Source organism: Cyanistes caeruleus, chromosome 9, assembly GCF_971803275.1.
Source record: "Cyanistes caeruleus chromosome 9, bCyaCae1.hap1.1, whole genome shotgun sequence".
In the NCBI taxonomy this organism is placed as follows: domain Eukaryota; kingdom Metazoa; phylum Chordata; class Aves; order Passeriformes; family Paridae; genus Cyanistes; species Cyanistes caeruleus.
The window spans coordinates 24,826,702-24,845,342 of NC_141709.1; the positions used below are offsets into that span (position 1 = coordinate 24,826,702).

An 18,641-nucleotide genomic window follows, 5' to 3' on the forward strand; every position below is an offset into this window, starting at 1 on the left:
TGTCTGGGCTGCCTATCATCACTGTAGTGTCTAAGTGAGTGTTACCTCCCAGCAAGTCTGTGCCTGACCAAATAAGTTGCTTTTTCTTTGTGTGGTTTGAGACCAGAGAGTGCAGTTTTCTGTATTTAAGATCATAGCTATTTGGCACTTACCTGCTCCACAGGATTTTGGTACTTAACTGCGATGTCCTTATTACCTATGTCTTACATTTATTTTAAAATTCTGGTTTTAAATTATTTTTTTCCTAAATAAATAACATTATCTGTAAATAAGTTACTTGATCCTGAAAACAATTTAGACAGACAGAGTGTCTTGACTGTGATTTAGCTTGAGTGATGTAAGTCGCATGCTTATACAGGCTTCAAAATGACAGGAAAGATAATCCCATCAGGCAGTCTATAAAACAGAACAAGCCTGGAGAAGGTTTTTCTTGTATACAATTACACTTAGAGACACAGGATGAGACGGGATTCAGGACCTGGGGAGGCTGAAAGAGGCAGCTGCTTGTGTCCTCAGCACTTATTTGCACTAAGGTCCCTCATGCAAGCCTCCATAGCCTGTGGAAGCCGGAAGGGAGATGACATGGAAAGTAGCTCATACCTGCATGGGTTTGGTTTTGCACCGATGCCAGCTGCAGTGCTGATGTATTACAGACCTAGGAATGCGGTAGGCATGTGCTGCAGCCTTTTCTCCATCCCATAGGTCATGTGCAATGGGGCATATTGTAGCCTCATTTCAGGGCTGCTCTTGTGTGAGCCAGAAGCCCGCAACCCGCCAGCTGCCACTGACCACGAGAGACAAAAGTTCCCGAAACTCTCCTTTGTGCCCCATTTCTGTTCAGAGAATGGGAACATCTCCTGGAAAATGAGACTCCTGAAAGCAATGTCCTTCCCAAAGTCAACAATATATTTGCTTTTGAGTCCTCCCTTTTTTTTTTTCTTTTTCCTTGCAGAAGACCCTTTAAGCAACATTTTTTTGAAGGGGCACTTTTGATACCCAGGCATCTCCTTCCTGCCTCCATCCACCTTCTCCTCCCTCCAGCCCACACAATCTGCCGGATTCCCGTGCTGCTCCCTTCCTGGTGCAAAGATAAGACATTTGGAGTGAGAAATTTGTGTCATTAGTTATGTGTAAGTTAGCAGAACTTTTGGGGGATTTTTGCTACTTCCTATGAACTGTGGGATCCCACTGTTTACAAGCAGCATCTGGTAGAAGGCACAAGATAAAATAACTGAGGTTCATTTCCAAGCCAGTTTCTTGTCTGTCTTCTTGTGTGAAAAGTTCCTGACTCCATGTTGATTTTCTTGAGATCATGTTTATTTAAATCAGGATAATAATCTTCCAAATATACCCTAAAATTATATAGCCATATAAATCCTGTCATAATATATTCAGTAAAACTGTCAGGTGATCATTCTTAATCTAAAATGAGACCTTTTCATTTTCATCCAGTCAGTTAGCACTAAATTAACTCCTTGGAGCAGGCTCAGAGTCATTCATTTGAGTAAATACCCCAGTTATTTATTGAATATACAGCATTGCTGTCGATCTTGGGGCTGGGAGCAAAGGGCTTCTGTCCTTACCCTAGCTCTAGCACCAATCAGTCAGGAGGCTTGAAAACTTTACAAAAACATTACAAAAACATTACAAAAGAACTTTACAAAAACATTAATTTTGTTCCTAATCTCAGTGGAGCCATGAGATTCCCAGTGACAGGTTCAAACTGTGAGCTAGGCTGCAAGCTGGGCTCCCGACTGCCTGGGAGCAGGAATTGCCTCAAGCTGGCTCAAGAACTTGAGAATGTGGGCAGGAACCGTGTCTTGCCCATGCAGCTGAGGATGCTCTGGCAATGGGCTCCTCAGAGGACATCCCAGGTCTGTTCTCCTGAGTCACCTCACCTCAAAGCATCTGTTCTCAATGGTTATTTTTCCCAAAATATTTGGTGTCTAACTAGGACAGGTTTTTAAACTTCCAGTCAGAAGCTGGTCTGGGCACATCAGGACCTCCATCTCCTCCTGTTGGGATGGAAAGCTGCCAGCAGGTGTGGAAGATATTTGCTGTGGGATTTACCATGCATGGCTGTTTGGAAGAAGCATTCAGACTAATGCCTCCAGGATCCCAGAAGGGCTGTCACTGAGATAAAGACCTTCAAAAAACTTCCGCTCATACTTCAGTAGGATGGGTTTGAGGCGTCACAGCCTCCTCTCATTCCTCAGGAAGGCGAGGTCCCCTCGTCATCTATCCCTCCTCTGGCTGCCAGGCCAGTGGGGTGCATGACAGGTCAGCAGAAGCCTGTCCCAGAGCCTGCCACAAAACAAGTTGGAAATTGAAGTGCTCCCTGCACTTATCAGCATACTCTGTTTAGATGTCTAGTCTCATGATGGAGCAGGAGGGAGAGGTGAGCTTCTTTCCTTGCATTCTTGAGCAGACAGTGGAAGTATCTTGAGAGATGTGCTGGCTTCCAGCCCACAGCCTGGAAAGTACAGACTCAGCCAGGTTCAGGGAAGCACCTTCCTTCTCTTGGACCTAAGGAAAGAGCCTTATTTGCAGCCCTCTATTCAGCTTGCCAAACACAAAGGCCAAATAAAAACAAACGAATCGATGAATCAAATCCTGACTGTCCGGAACCAGGCTGCCAGGAGACACACTCATCCTGCTCTTCTGGGAGATCAAATTCACTACATAGATCAAAGAAAGAAGAGGAAAAGCTCTTCAAAAGTCAGGAAACAAAATCTCCTCAGCTTTCCTTTAAAGAAGGAAAGTTACTGGACTGCAGCCTAAAAGATCCAGAGGAGAAAGCATCAAAGGGAAGCTCTTAGTCACACGTGGCTCTGTGAAAGGTGAGGTCTGCCAGGTACTAGATGTCCAGTTTGAACTGACAAACTTCAGCTCCCAAGGAGCAGTCTCTTATCCTGCCTACAGGAGATCTACATCCCCTTTTCCTTGAAAAAAAAAAAGAGAATATTAGAGTAAGGGAAAAAAGAAATTAAAAGGCTTTTTGGGTTTATTCATAAATTCTTGGTAGTCTTGCAGAAAATGGAGGGCTGTTTGCTTTCTTACATCTTCTTGATGCCCATTTCAGCTGTAGCCTACCTAAAACAAAGGTGGTGAGGGTGGTCAGACTGGTCTTCCCTTGGGAGAATGGAAAAGAAATCCACTCTTTAAGATTGTGTGGCAAGTGGGCATTGCAGGTTGAGGAGTAGGAAGATGTGCCAACTGCAGTTAAGTCCTGAAATTCAGAGCCTAAACTGAAACCCTTCTGTCAGCTGTTATTTTCTAGCATGGAGGTGACAGGGCAGTGCAGTAGACTGCCTAGGCAGTGGGGAGCACTGATAAATTCAGGAGCAAATGAAGCAGAATTATTTCAGGAATGTGTTAAATTTAGCTGTTTCTGCTTTTGGACAGAAAGAAAACCTCATGTTCACCCTTCTACTTCTAAATGATTTAGTGACTGTCCAAATATCAAGTTCCCTCTGTTTGGCAGACACAAGGTGTGGAGCATCACATGTTCTGTCAGAAACTCCAGTTTCTGTGTGAGCTTAATTCTGAGGTAGTCTGGTGGCTTGGGGAGATGAACAAGAGACACAGCAGGTTAAAGTGCAGATCAGCAGCTGGCAGTGAAAATGGTTCCATGTAAATTTATCAGCACATGGTCAACCAGAAGAAGGGAAAAAGCAGTTCCCCCTGTCAGAAGAAAAGGAAATGAGATGCAAAGGGGAAAGGTGTGAACAAAGCAGAGAAGCAGGAAGCAGGGAGCACAGCTAGAAAGATAGCCCTTATATCTTTCAAATCTAGGAGTTGCAGGAGTACAGAGACATCAACCATCTAGTTGGGTCACTTGTCCAAAGAACTCAGAAACATCAAGATGCTGTGTGTAGCTGTCCAAGGATGACCACTTGTTCATAGGTACCAACATCTCAGCAGGGAAAACTTCAGGGCTCAGTATGGCAGGATGCTTTACTCTGTTATCTCTGTTATCTCTGTTTTCTTAGTCTTGCTGACCCAGGGTGATTTTGACACCTAACTGGGATTTCATGCAGTTTGTTTTAGTTTTGTATGACATTGTTTAGTGTTTAAAGGTTAGCTGTGTTAAAAATTTTACTGTTATATTGATTGACCAGTCTTTTCCTTGTTGCTGAAGATGAGAATGAATTGAAAAAATATGTTCCCAATTCCCCCACCAAACTGGAGCACTCTTCCCTATGGATAGCTGGCAGTTTTCTTCCAGCATTTTTTTCCTGTGCTGCCATCTTGCTATGTGCAAACATGCTCACAAAGCATAGGCTTCTTCCAGGACTGCATGATATACTTGCAACTCACATTTGCACTCTGCTGTGTATTGCTGCCAGTGCAACTTCTGCTTCTGAATATGTGCAGCAAGGTTTTAAAAAATCCATCAGTAATCAGAATGCTCTTCTTGAGCAGGGTGTTTCTTCAGGGAAAGCAGGTCAGAGACCACAGGAGAATGATCTGCTTTACTGTAGCTTAAGCAGGGTCTTTCCAGCACTACTCTGCTGCCGAGAGCAGAAGTGTGTTAGTGGACAGACCATGCACATTCATCCGCTGGAAAGTGGTGTCCTTTGGGGGATGGCTGTGAACCAATTCTGTCACAGCATCTATTGCAGATTTGGTCCTTTTCTACCCTTTGAATAAGTGGGGGGTTCCTCACTGCCCCAAGTGCTTTCCACTAGGGTTGGTGTGTGTGATCCTGCTGAGGAGGATGCATTGGCCCCACAAAGCATGTCTGGAATGCTGCTGTCATCTCCCCTCTGGCCTCTTTACTGTGTTTATTGATATCCACATTTCTCCATTTTAGTGCTTTAGCAATCATAGTGATAAACAAGACCATAACAATGTCCTGTGGGCACCTCTATCCGTGTGCTGCAAGGTGCTGCTTAAGTACCTGTGCTGTAGAGTATCTCCAGATGGGAGCTGGTTTGGGGGCTGTACCGCAGCACAGGGTGCCTCTGCAGGTCATGGTCCAAGGAGGCAGGTGGGCATCAGGCATGAAGTTCTGCCTCTCATCTTTCACTCTACCCACAGAGTGCTGGAAAGCACAAATTCTGTTGAGATTAAGTTATAATTTAAGGCAGTGAACATGTGCTCTGCTGGCAGCTATAAAGATTCAAATCATAAAGTTTTACAGTGGAATGGTTTCTGTAAAAGCATCGTTAGAAAGGCGGAATCGTGCCTTTAATTCTTACGACTTATGGGGCTGCCTGGTTTGTTTTGGTTTTAGTGGTGCTTAGTGGGACATGAGGTGGGGTCCCAACCCCATCTTTCCATTTAAAGTCAGGACTTTCTTCCCCAGGGCCCAGCCTTGAGAAGGACTGGAGATGGTGCAGAGTTTCCTGTGTTCACCCCATCCATGTGAGTTTTGGGATGCCTAATAAGTACAGAGCTTTTGAACTAGCAGGAAGAAAGATGATTTGCATCATCAGGTGTGTGCTGCACATACACCATAGTTGTGGTGTGGAGCCTGAGGAAATCCAGAGTGGGATATGAGTATCTTGAGCATATTGTATGTTCCCTGCTGTCATTGTAAGGTTAGGGTTTGGTTAGCCAACCTGATGGCTGTGAGGCTGTTGAAACATGGAATCATAGAAAGGTGTGTGTTGGAAGGCACCTTAAAAATCTTCTAGTTCCAGCCCTCCATGGGCACGGACACCTTCCATTAGACCAGGTTACTTAATGCCCTGTCCAAACTGGCCATGAACACCTCAAGGGACGGGGCATCCACAACTTCTCTGGAATATTATTCCAAAGGATAGGTTAGCTTCCTCCTTCTTTCAGACTTTCAAAGTAAGGTAGATTTAGTCATGTCCATAACATTGGTTAGCATCCAGAAGGAAGCACCAACACACACTGCTTTAAGCTTTTGCATAGTGCAGGGTGATGTTCTCCACCTATAATGCCTTTGCTCTGGTAGCATTGGAGTGGAGACCAAATTGCTTTCAGGAAGTGAGGGCTCCCAAGTCTGGACTTGTGGAAGTGGTTTGACACAGATGGTGGAAATCTGCAGCTGCTGTGTGAAAGGAGAATGAAATTAAATCATAATATGAATAATACAGTCAATACAGCAGCCATGAGTTGTTTATTTTTATGTTAAATTCAATGCATTTTTGTCGCTCTCATATTTTTAGTGATCAATAGGCCAAAGATTTTCATATTAACAATACTCAGCTGCACTGTAGAAATGGGGGGAAGTGGAAGGATTTGGCAGCTGGGTAGACATGTAAGGTATTTGTCGCCTCTTTGGGACATGTGGAAAGTAGTTTGAGATTATGAATAAGCATCATAGATATATATATATATTTGCTGGAAAATCAGCAGTGAAATTGTTGGAGGTATTCCCATTTCAATGGTTATCTCCAGCTCCCAGATTTAGCACCGAACTGGGTGAGTTTACTCCAGCAGCCCTTGCCGTGAGATGTTTACAGGGGAAGAAACGCACCACTAGTGTGACTACACTTGGTTCATCTTTCATTTTATTTCTAAATTAAAGCACAGGGACTTATTCTTCATTAAAATGAAGGGTTTTGGTGCAGGTGGTGTGTGTATGTGTGTAATATTTAGAGCTTTGACCTTGTGTTCTGCTGAACTTTGCAGCTGGACCACTGAGTGAAGCTGAGAGGGGAATTAAGCTCAGCTGTAAGTCAGCTGGGTTTGAAATGGGGGAGTTTTATGGTCCCAGGTCTTGGGATTTTATGAGATTCTGGCAAAGAGCTCAAATAGGGCACACAGAGATAGGCATTTCCCAGCCTTCATCTTTAAAATGGAGGAGCAGACAGTCAGCTGAGGTGCTGTTGGTATCTTACAGATGGAAAGGAGGCATTTAATCTCTTTCACTGGATGGTGGAAGTGACTTTCTAGCCTTGGCTGGCAGCTGGCACTATTGCCTTTAAAGCTGAGTGTCATGGGATTAAATTGAGTCCTGTGGCATTATGGCCAAGTCTTGTCCTGCTTTTGAATCGTGCCTTTGCCGAGCCCATAGATCAGCTTGGCTCAGGCTTTGCGGTGGCAGTAACCCAGCATTATTGAACCTGTCCTCCTCGCTCTCCCAGGCAGTCACACGAGCGTCTGGCCAGATTTGCAGGACTCAGCAATGGACAGCCCGGGCCCCACTTACTCCAAGGAGCCGATCGATAACAGAGGCGGGTGATAGATGAGGAGAGTTAGGGATGGATAATCTGCTGAATTTACATGACCCAGGGTGGTCCAGGGAAGGCTTGCAGCTTTGCTGGGAGACTTTCAATAGGAGACAGAAGTTGCCTTAGTTTCCAGCTGCTGACTGCATTTTAAAAACATTGCAGGGTCTGTTTGGGTGGGTGGAGGAAGCTGCCAATTGTGAGCAGAAAATAAAGCGGCATGTCCGCTCCTGCCTCCCGGGCTGCATCCCCCGGTCCTGCCCAGAGCAGCCGAGCCGGCACTGCGGGAAAGGGAGCATGCAGTGCCAGGCACCCATCTGCCCTTGCTGTCAGGCTCCATCCCACGATGGAGGTTCAGGAAAGAAAATACTGCCAGAGTGGGCAAGATGAGTTTTGAGATATTATTTAGATACCAATTTGATACCTGCGTTAAATTGGTAGTGCTGATTCACTTGGTAAGAAGCAGAAAGTTTCAGGCCCAAAGCTCTGTATTTCCAGTACCTGCTTAGCAAACAAATCATAAAAACAAGCACTAGTAGGTTGAAAAGAGAAACAAAAAGCTTTGCTTTTAAATAATAATAATATTAATAGAAAAGATACTAGTTTTCCAGTCCCACTGATACTGGAGAGTGGAGTTTTAGAGCTTAATCCTGTAAGAAGCTGTTAAATGCCTTCTGCCATTACCACAGAGCATATGCCAGTGGCCAGCTTTTGGGGAGGAAACTTCCCTTGAATTGAGGCTGCCCTGTAACTGTTTACAGTGGTGTCTTCCTTTTGTCTTACTTTGTTTGATCTTTCACAGAAGCATCTGGTCTGGCCTTTGCTGAGACACCACACTGGGCTGGAAGGACTGCAGGTCACTTCTTCTACCCACAAGTGACACCTCTGGTGCCCGTAAAACTATAACCTTCCTGCTGGCTGGAGTGCGCTGCTGACAGACCAGCACTCTTTGATTTAAGTGGTTTAGTTTTTATCTGTAATGTGTCTATGTCATTTGGTCTCAGGTTCAGTTTTTTTGGCAAGAAATAATGTTTAGAAAACCTCTAAAGGACATAGAAAACCAAACCAAAGAGTTATTTGAAATAAAAATGTACACAAATTCTTTAAAAGCCAACCTTCCCTCCTTTCCTTATATTTGCTCATCTTGGAGCTCAGGCCTTGCAGTATGCACAAAATGCTAAAAGATACGGCACTGCAGAGCAACTGGGAGCAAAAGTGAGGACAGGAAAACTGTTTTCAATATGCAAACTGATAAAAGAACCCAAATTCTGGGTAGTAGAAAATAAAACAGATTTTCATGATTCTTCCCAGTGCAGCAGTCATAGAGGTTTCTAAAAAAGATTATTTTTTTAAAAATAGATATGATTTAAATCAAAGTATCTTTCTTTATTATTTTACTGAATTAGAACCCAGTCCTACAGTTAGATCTATTTTGGATGGAGCTGATTGAAAATCCTCTTACTCCCTCTGATATGAGGAGGTCTTTGCTGTCTGTTCCTCTGTATATCTTGCTGCAGAGTTGATGTCTGGTGATGAAATGGTCTTCTTCTGCTTGCAAATCCACATCTGCAGGTAGAATTAATTGTTCCAGAGTCCAAGATCTTCTGGGGGGAGCATTGCTGGGAAAAAAGAAGGACCCTAAGAGATGCCTTGTGCAGAAGTGCACGGTGCTGATGTAGATGTAAAGTTGTTCACCAGCTTTTTTTCTGTTATTTTGTTGGATATTGTAAGTACCAGAGGTAGACCATGGCTGAGGAATGGTTTTCAGACCAAAGGTCAGACGCTGTCAGGGGGCAGCAAGGTGTCTTCACACCATGCAAAAATTGCGGTTCTAATGGAGAAAGTCCTTAAAAGAACTGTTTTTAAAAGCCCTTCCCTTCCCTTCCCTTCCCTTCCCTTCCCTTCCCTTCCCTTCCCTTCCCTTCCCTTCCCTTCCCTTCCCTTCCCTTCCCTTCCCTTCCCTTCCCTTCCCTTCCCTTCCCTTCCCTTCCCTTCCCTTCCCTTCCCTTCCCTTCCCTTCCCTTCCCTTCCCTTCCCTTCCCTTCCCTTCCCTTCCCTTCCCTTCCCTTCCCTTCCCTTCCCTTCCCTTCCCTTCCCTTCCCTTCCCTTCCCTTCCCTTCCCTTCCCTTCCCTTCCCTTCCCTTCCCTTCCCTTCCCTTCCCTTTCCCCTTTATATTAGCATGCGCAGGTTTTGGCTCTAAGCCAGGCTGTCCTGCTGGGAAGGGGGGCACTGAGCAGGGATGGCATGGACTGACAGGTTGCAAGGAAGGCTGTGAGTATGGGAAGCTCTTAGCTGAAGGAGTCCTGCAGCTCTGTAAATCATCTGTTTGGGTAGCTGTGCTGGGTGCCACAGCACCCCAAGTGATTGAAAGTGATTGAAAGGAGCATCCCAGAGAGGGAAAACAGGGAAAATACCTGTGCAAGGGTAGGGAGTTCACAGGAGAGCAGTGGTACCTAAGGGATACTTGTCTAGTGGTGTTGGTAAAATATGTGCCCTCCCAACAAAACACTTGTATTGCTACTCTCTATAGGCAAGGTTTGTGTCTCAATTTTCTTCAGCACCTTTTGCTGCCCTGGCTTACTTCCAAGGAAGCAGAAGGAGCATTGGTAGGAGCCTGGCATGGGGGTGTGAGCCCATACCTGTGAGTGTAGATGTAGGAAGCAAGGGTAGCCCAGCAGTGGGAAATGTGCTCATGCCATAGCAAACCAGTACAGCATTGGTGCTGGTGGCAGCTTCAGAGAGGAATGGGCTGTTCTACTGGACAAGTTGTCTTTAAAGCAGAGAAGTCTTGAGAAGGCAACACTTTATGTTTCAAACAGTTCTGTATAGCAGTGAAGAGGTGCTCTTGCACAGCCAGGTTTCTGCGGATTATGTATATGTACATTCACATATATATCTGCATACAAATACAGCGTACGTGCCTTCCAAAAAATCACAGGTATGGATGTGTCTGGGCACATATACATTCACCCAGAATGGAGCCTCTATACATTTGTGTTTATCAAGTGGGTTTTATACGGGGCAAAGTTCCCTTTGCTTTCTGCTTCCTGACATTTCAGGGAGAAAATTGTCCTGCCGTAGCCTCAGGAAAATAACTGAGCGAATAACTTGAAGTAAGAAAATAATATCCAGGATTGTTCCAGTTAAGGAATTAGCCTGCCTTGCCTCTGCAATAAAGCTCCTCTCCCTTTCCCTGTCAGCCCTGGGCACCCTCCTTGCTCGAGTTTTAATTCTAGTCTCTAATCTCAGCCGCTCCTGTGATAAATTAATTGTAATGATAGAGGCCCCAGTTACGAGGTCTGCACCGTTTGCTTGTAATCTGAGCGACAGGTTTAGGGCCTGCTTTATTTAAGATGCGAGGGTAATTACATGGGAGTTAGCATATGCAGGCAGGGAGATATGATTCATTCTCCCAGCGACGGCCATGACACAGCTGTTTGTCGGATAAAATAGAGGAACCGTGTTGTTACAAAATGTTCCCCTTATTATACCTCATTAAAAACAAGGCTGCGATAAGTCAGACCCGGCAATGAATAAAATGTATTGCCCCCTGTAAAAGCTGATAGGAGAGAAAGAGGGTCTTCCGAGCAGGCTTGGGTCATTTATTTATTTTTTGTTCTCTTTCATGCTTCTTTCTTTCCCTCTGGTTTTCTGCCTCTCACTGGCTGCTGGAGAAAAGAAAAGGAATGTTTTCTCTTGCTTTCTCTTATTTCTTTTCTTCTTTCTTCCTTTCTTTGAACCTGCCTGTGCCCTCCCTTTCTGGGAGTGATCGGCGATAAGGCAGGGTCGGGCCAACGGCAATTAGCGAAGCCTTTGGTAGGGAACAAAAGGGGAGATTTGTTCCCATCGGCCTAACACGAGTTGTGCCTCTTCACCTTGCCTGAATTCAACAGGCTGAGAGGGATGGCGAGCTCCCTCTCCAGCCCAGGGGCTGAAGCCTTCCTAGGCAAGTTATTAAAAAAAAAAATAAAAATAAAAATAATATTAAAACTTTCCTTTCAGGAGATAAAATATTTTTTTCTTTTTCTTTCCCTTTCTTTTTAAATAACCCAAGGAATGTAAGGTGATTCTCCCTTTTCCTCTGCAGGAAAACAGTGAAAGTTTAAACAATAGAAGCCAAAAGTGGGGGAGAAGGCCACAAATGACTCTGAGAGCTCATCAGGGTGAGAGGGATAGAAAGGGTCTCTCTGAACTGGCATGCCGGAGCAGAAGCATAAATCCATCGCCTCTGAGAGTACTGGGGTGCGGGAGTTCAAAGGATGGCTTTCACTCTCTCACCAGTGCTTTTTTCTTTGTGCACACTTTAAGCTGTCAGACTTCGTGGGCTGCAAGCATTCCTGCTTATTTATTTATTATTTTGGTGTCCTAAGGATACAATGTTGACTTTTGTCTTATTTTTTTAAAAATTACTATTCCGGGGAAGATAGAGTAGTTTTAAAGTAATAGGAGTAGTGAGAGGTCTTGCCCGCTCTGGAGGGCTGTCAGTTGGGAGAGAGGCACCCACCAACTTGAGCAGAGCTTGAGGCGCGCAGCTGTGGCCTTTTGGAGCTGTTTGTATGGGTTGCATTAAACCAAATGATGTGTGTCTGGGTTTTTCTAACTTCTTTTTTTTTTTTTTTAACTCTGATCAATACGTTCAGCTGCCTCTTCTCAGACCATTTGCTTCTCTCTTGCGTATGTTGTTCTTTTCTTCCCACAATAGCTGAGATGAATGAATAAGGCTGATTGATAGATTGGCTGGTTTATTTTTAACTTAAGCTATTGAGGGAGATTTGTAATAGTATCATAATTTCTCTGGATGGATATTTAAGTTATAAATACCATAACATTTGGCTAACAAGATGCTGAGCTGCGTTCAATTTAAAAATTAGATGCAATATCTTAGCAATAACTTAATTAAAGTACCAGACACAGCGAGTTAGTCCCATTTTAGGTTTGTTCCCTTGGGAATGAGTACTGTTTGTAAAAATGCATATCTGGTTTGCATTCAGAACACCAGGTTTTTGGAAGGGTAAGTCATTGCTTGCCTGGGTTATTGGCCTCTGTGCTGTATCCCAGTCCTGTGCTACCATGTGGCAGGTGGTGGGTGTTAGCAGTGGGCTCAGGAGTGACAGTGATAGCAGAAGGCATTGCAGTACCATGGGTGATCATCATGCTGGTTAAACCGATTAGGGACTTATGATGGTAGAGCTGGTGTCCTGGGAAAAGAAGAGCAGATTCCAGGGTGTAAGCTGTGTTGATGTCCTGTTGCTGCTCATGGCTTCTCCCACACCAGCCAAAGGAGGTACAAGTACCTCCAAGTCTTGTTTCTGTCTGGTGGTAGTACTGTAGTGGAAACAGCGATTTCTGGGTTAGGGGCAGTGTCAGTTCATGGCAGTCATGGCAGTACTGGTACTGGGCACCTGCTGGACTTCACAAGCCTGTTTTAGTTTAGGGTGCTGTGCACTTCTGAAGAGCCTGTTCATATCTCCTTGATCCAAGGACACAGGCTACAATGATGAGAAGGCCTCTCAAGGCAAAACATCCCAGGCCCCTGTACAAGAGCCTAGAGCATTGCTACAAATGGCAGTAGTGCTGCAAATTTCAGGACTGGACTGAAGGTTGATGTTGGAGTGCTGGGGAGAAGTCAAATTCCAGATAGCCAGCTCTTGGACAGTTTTTTCCAAATCCCTGTGTTAACCACACTTTCCCAGTATTGCTTGCTTGTCCCCTTACCTCCTTTTCCCACTTCTGTATTGATCCTCTGCACCAGTTCTCCTTTCTGAGTAGATCTTGTTTACAGAGATGTAATGAAGTGTCTTATTTCCAAATAAAATCCTGAACAAGCAAGAGTAATGGTTCACAGATTCGACCACTCCCACACTGGTAATTTACTAAAATTAAAACTTAATTAAGCCAGGCTCACTCAAAGGTTTTGCATAATTTAGTAGTCTGTCTTGGATAGCCATGGAGCTGTGCAGGCAGGCACAGCTGAGTCAGGAGCCAGGTCTGTCATCCAGCTCTGGAGTCAGAGCTATTACTTGGCAGTCTGTACACCTATTTTTTCTCACTTGTAAGATCTTAGAGCAGGTTAAAGACCTGAGCTGGAATCACTGTCTACCTTCTACTGAGGGGGAAAATGAGATCCAGAGAAAAGCATCAACTGTCCAGGCTGGTGCTGTGAATAGTAGTAAAGAACCTGATGTCTGCACTCCCTCTTCCCTATTTATGCATCACATCAGCCATTCTCAAGATGTTTTAAAATGGATTATCACACAGTAGCAGCATCTGAACTAGGATATGTCTGCCAAGGGATGCAGCTTGCATTTTAAGGTCACATCATGCAGGAATATGTCACCTTTGAGCACAGGACACTCAGTGTCACTTAGGGATGACAGCTTGGGACTGTGTGCAGCCAGCTCATGATGAGGGTACCCATAGAACTTGCTGCTATGGACTGGGGCTCCTGTGCAGGAGAGTATGGAGCAGGGAGGAGAGCTGCTTCCAAGATCTTAAAGTCTAGGGAGGAAAGACAGGCAGCAGGAGGAGTATTGAAGGAAAAATGGAAAGGCTTGAGGTGCTTTAATGGAGCAGAAGTGCTGAGGAGCATGTAGGAGTAAAGACCAAATCGATAGGCTTCTATCAGTGTGTGTTAGGCTGTGTTGTCTCCCCACCCCAGGAGATGCCCTGTCAGAGCCTGCTGTTGAATGGGGAAGAAATCTTTATACCCACAGTTACTTCTTGTTGTTTTCTTTTTATTCTATAATGGAAAGGGACAACTTTTATCACTGGAGCCTGCTGTCTCCGAGAGAGCTTTGGAGAGTCATGAGAGTAGAAATGCCAAGACTCTCTGGTGCTGTGAAATGGCGTTGGTGGAAGCACCACTGTGGCAGGTGAGTAATGTCTGAAACCCATGGCTTAGTCAGTGCAGTTTTGCTTTGCTACTGTGTCCAAGTACACAACTGCATCAGATACAGAGCACCCCTGTGGAGTACTAAAGCCTATCTATCCCAGTTGTCCCACAGGCAACATGGGGACAATGGATGAGGACTGCCCAGGTCGGTCAGCCCAACAGGCCGTAGGAGTGCTGGTGCCTTTCTAAAGCCTTTGGGAGATGTTGGCTTGGCTGCAAGGGATGGATGAGCCAGTGCAGGTGGCTTCCTGCATAAACATGCGTGAGCAGGGCTTACAGAGAAGACATATTCTCTGCAATGGGAATATGGAGCTAAGGAAGATGTTTGAGAAGGAAACAGAGCCGCTGTTTAGCTGAAGATGTATAGAGGGGAGCTGACCTCAAAAAAAGAACCCTGAAGTCCATCCCAAAGATAAGGGAGCTGCAGAACTCAATGCCTGGACCATGAGCCCTGAATGAGGACACTCAGCACTGGTATGGAGGGGAGGGACACCAGCGAGCTGTGAGGTTAAGGATCACCCAGAAGATGCCGGCTCAAGAGAAGGGACGGCAACAACAAAAGCCGTATGTGTGTGTGTATGTGTGTAAAACCAAAGGCCAGCCCTCCCTTCCCCCTCGCCCCATAGAAACCCACCGGGGGCTGGAGCGGCAGGTGAGTAAATCACCCTCCCGGCTCCATCAGGGCCGGTCTCTTCTTTGTGTGCCGCACAAAGGCAGGGAGCGGGTTATTTGGGGTGCGTGCGGGTGTGTTGTGACGCTCGGGACCCCCCCGGCCGAGGACGAGCGGGGCGCGGGCAGCGGCAGCGGGGCCCCCGCCGGGCTGGGTGCCCCCTTGTCGCTGGCCCGAACCCGCCCCGGCCAGACAATGCCGAGGGTGGGCTGGGGGAGGCTTTTGTCTCCCAGTTTTATACACTCTCTTTTCAAGGTGGGGAGGAGGGAGAGGAGCTGAAAAAGTTTTTGAATTTCAATCAGGTTGGGCTTTGAAAGCCTTTCGCTTTTGTTGCGGGGAGAGGAGGGGAGGTTTACATTTCAGCTGAGCCTGGTGGCCGGGCGCTGGGGAGGCGAGGGGGAGGGGGGTGGGGGGGCAGCCTCTGTAATGACATCAGTTTGGCTTTGGGGCTAGGCATCCAAAAAAAAGTGTCATCCCAGAGCCTGCGAATTTGGCAGGCGCAGGTAAAGAGGGTGTCGCACGGGGACTGTGAGACTGCTGCGGTGACTTTCTCAGTAGCTCCGAGACAGGCATGTCCACCCGAAGAGCTGGGTGTGACACACAAGCCCGTCTGAATGGCCCGTCCTCGCGGAGCGATGGCCACCGCCGCCCGGCTCGTCTCCCCCACATCGGTGGTAGCTTTGACTTGCGTAAGCTGGTGAAGAATGGACCCACCGATGCCTAGAAATCCGCCTCCTCCCTCCTTCCCACCCCTTTTCCCCGTTTCTGAGAGGTGTAATGGAGCAGATCTTAGAGGGAGCAGCTGCCTCTGCCCCCGTGCCTGCCTGCTCCGCACCGTGCTTTATAACCTTGGGGTGAAAGGGGAGCACGGAGTGATACGATGGATCGGGTCCTCTTTATTGTGCAGTGCTACAGCTATCACCGCAGCACAGGCTTTGGAAAGGTTTGTTCAGCTGGATGCTGAGGCACCCCTCACTTGGGCACCATGCAATTTCCAATCTCGCAGCATGCTGCGACCTTCACTTGGGCACCATGCAATTTCCAATCTCGCAGCATGCTGCGACCTTCATGGGCTGGTTCATCTGCCTCTGCACCCTGCTCAGCCCTCCACAGCACAGAGGCAGCAGGGGATTACCCTCTCTGCATGGCCAGCCCTAGAGGAGAGGAGCATCACTCATGCCAGCCGGTCATCATCTCCAGTAATGTGTTTCTTGCATGTGCTGATGCTGTTCTTGCCCCCCCCATCTGCCCAGTGGTAGAGGGGCACCTGTACCAGCTTCCCTGGTTGAATCAGATAGTGCAGATGGCCCTTCCTCTTTTGTGTGTGGCACATTTGACTCTCCCATTCAGCTGTAGAAGAGCTTGTTTTCCTTTGTTTTGGGTAGATGTAAGAAAAGCACAAACCCACACTTCCAAGAGCAGATCTCAGCTCTCCTAAGGGACCATTCAGGTACACACCTCTGATATTAGAAATCAAACACTGCCCTCTTCATCTAGTTGCTGCAATTCTTTGTGGGACAAACTTGGAGTAAAAAGTGTGGAAGCTCTCGTGAAACGAGAATTATGGCTTCACATGATGATTTTCCATTTTTGAGGAAAATCCTCAATCCTGGGACATGGATCCCAATTCTTAGGTCATAGAAAGAGCGGGACATTTCTGGTTTAAAGAAAATAAACTCAACAGCCTTTGGAATTTGGTCAGAAATTGGTCAGATTTTGTGTCCCAGAAGTGTGTGTGCTGCCAGACCAGCGTGCCCCTGGCAGTGAAATAATTTCTTCCTCTTGTTCATCCGTCAGAAGCAGCAGAGCAAGGTGAAGAAGGGTTGCCAGGAGCAGGTCTTAGCTCTTATAAAAATAGGCCTCCTATTCTATAATATAAAGAACCAATTTCTGTTCCTCAAATGTCAGAAGATCCAGAACTTCTGCCCTGCCCCAGGGGCAACACCTTTTCCCAGGCCCTATTTCAATATAATTTGGGAGGAATTTCCATAATACAAAGAATGGTTTGGAATGAATCTCATTTAATCCTGAATCTTTCTTTTAAAGTTTAGTCTATTAAGAAACCCCAGCAGAGAAATGCCTGGGAGAGCTCACCAGCAGCATTGCAGTGGCTTTGTGAGGGTCAGGTGTCCTCCATTACTCCACATTGTGTTTGTGCATTTTCAGGAATACATTAGCTTTACCTCTGAACAGTACTTACTAGGTAGAAATGCAAAATACAAATCATATTTCTTAGAGTAGTCTTGTTGTATGACCTTTCTACCTGGTGCAGAGTTTCCTTTGTCTTTAAAACACTATGAAAATTCACATTGATTGCCTTGAGAGTTACAATGTAGCTTCACAGAATCATAGTGATGCTTGGCATAAAATAACATTTCTGAATTGTTCCTGCTTTCTATCTCTGATGTAAGGCCAGCAACTTCAGCAGGTGGCTGGTATGGCGGTATCCCTGTTCACCATCTCCACATTGAGCTGTAAGGGTCTGTTTTAGAAATCAGTTAGAAGAAAATGTTGGTGGACAATGAAGACTGCCCATCCCTTTCAGGAGCATCACTATAACCCAAAGACGTGTCTGCTGTTGATGCCTATGCTGGGCAGGTATTGCCAGCAGCTGCAGGTGCTTTATATCCTTCATCATCAGGAACTCTGACAGTGACCCGAGGTTCTGTGGAAGATAGCATGCTTTTCATCTTTGTGTTTGTCACCCCCTGTAGGACCACAGAGTGGAGGTAGGAGCTGCTGCACCACTTTGGAGCAAGTACCCTGACACAAGGCATGAGGGTGGAGGAGGTGCTTGTACCTGCCCAGGCTGCTGGGGTTGACCAAGGTGGCACAGCACCCAGAGTGTGACCCAGCATTGCTTCGAGGTGGAGGATTGTCAAGATAGGGAGAGGTTCAAAAGAGAAACAGGTTTGGGGGAAAACAGCTAGTCCTTGAAAAGAGAGGTGTTGAGATGTTTGTTTCTGAAACCAGTCAGCAGAGCTTGAAGTGCAGATGTTGTTTCCTGGTGGGGTTGTGTGGATGCACAGTGAGAGGTGGAGATTGAGTAAGGTAAAATGCCCTTTGTACATTAACCTGATACACAGCTGTGAGAAGTCCTGCAGTGACCTGTATTTATGTCCATGATTTATTTTTCTCTATTTTTCTCTCAATTTAAGCAAGATGGGACTGTATGTCTCCTCATGGAGGACTCATGTCTGGTCTCAGCTACATCCTGTGAGTGTTCAGGAGTTCCTGGTTCCAGCAGCATTACACAAGGATTTATGCTGACAAGGTGAAAGTCAGAATACGGCCCTGCCACCCCTCCTTCTTCTTGTAGAAACCTTTTTGGTTTGTGACTTGCCCATGAGTCCATGCAACTCCATTTTGCTTCTCTCTTCTTTGAAAAAATCCTCACAATCTAATTTTGACTCTGATCCCAGGGCCTAAGGTGCCATCCCAAAATAAAAATGTATCCTCCCTTCACCAGGACCAGGGAAGTTGTTTTCCTCTGCCTTCTGCAGTGCAGGTTAAGCCAATGCCAGCTCTGGTCTCGAGAGATTCCCTGCAACCCCCACTTGCCTCGCTCCGTCGCCGGCAGCTTTTTCATTATTTATTTAATGTCTTGTACCGTAAATAATGGTGACTTTATGGTTATTAGGAACGGGTTAAGGTACATGCGGGCAGCACCAGGCTGCCTTCAAAAGGAACAGGCCCGGCATAAAATGTTGCGATAATTGCTTTACTGCTGAGTGCTTGGTCTTTATTTTGTGTCCGATTTGTCTCTTAAGCCAGCGTAACATTCTCCCCGCTGCAGGAGAATGCAGAGAGCAAATTGAAGGTCTGAGCGTGAACAATGCAACATGGTGCACTGCTGGGTTTTTCTTTTCTTTCCTCTTTCTTCGTTCCTCTCTCGACCTCCCTCCAGTCATCTCCGCTCCCCCTCCCCCT

The 18,641-nt window shown here is 46.1% G+C and overlaps 1 protein-coding gene and 1 long non-coding RNA gene across 14 annotated transcripts in view; one reads left to right on the plus strand and one right to left on the minus strand.

Moving 5' to 3' along the window:
* RNF220 (ring finger protein 220) overlaps positions 1-18,641 on the plus strand; it is a 221,322-nt gene that overhangs the window by 26,398 nt on the left and 176,283 nt on the right. The window lies entirely within an intron of this gene.
* On the minus strand, positions 10,731-14,733 carry LOC111933133 (uncharacterized). 2 transcript variants are annotated; one of them, XR_002866526.2, is made up of 4 exons: positions 14,676-14,733; positions 12,865-12,966; positions 12,177-12,347; positions 10,731-10,817 (listed from the first exon to the last, which is right to left on the minus strand). It is a non-coding gene; the product is annotated as an uncharacterized LOC111933133 (long non-coding RNA). The 2 variants fall into 2 exon arrangements; XR_015273715.1 differs by lacking the exon at positions 14,676-14,733 and adding an exon at positions 14,421-14,652.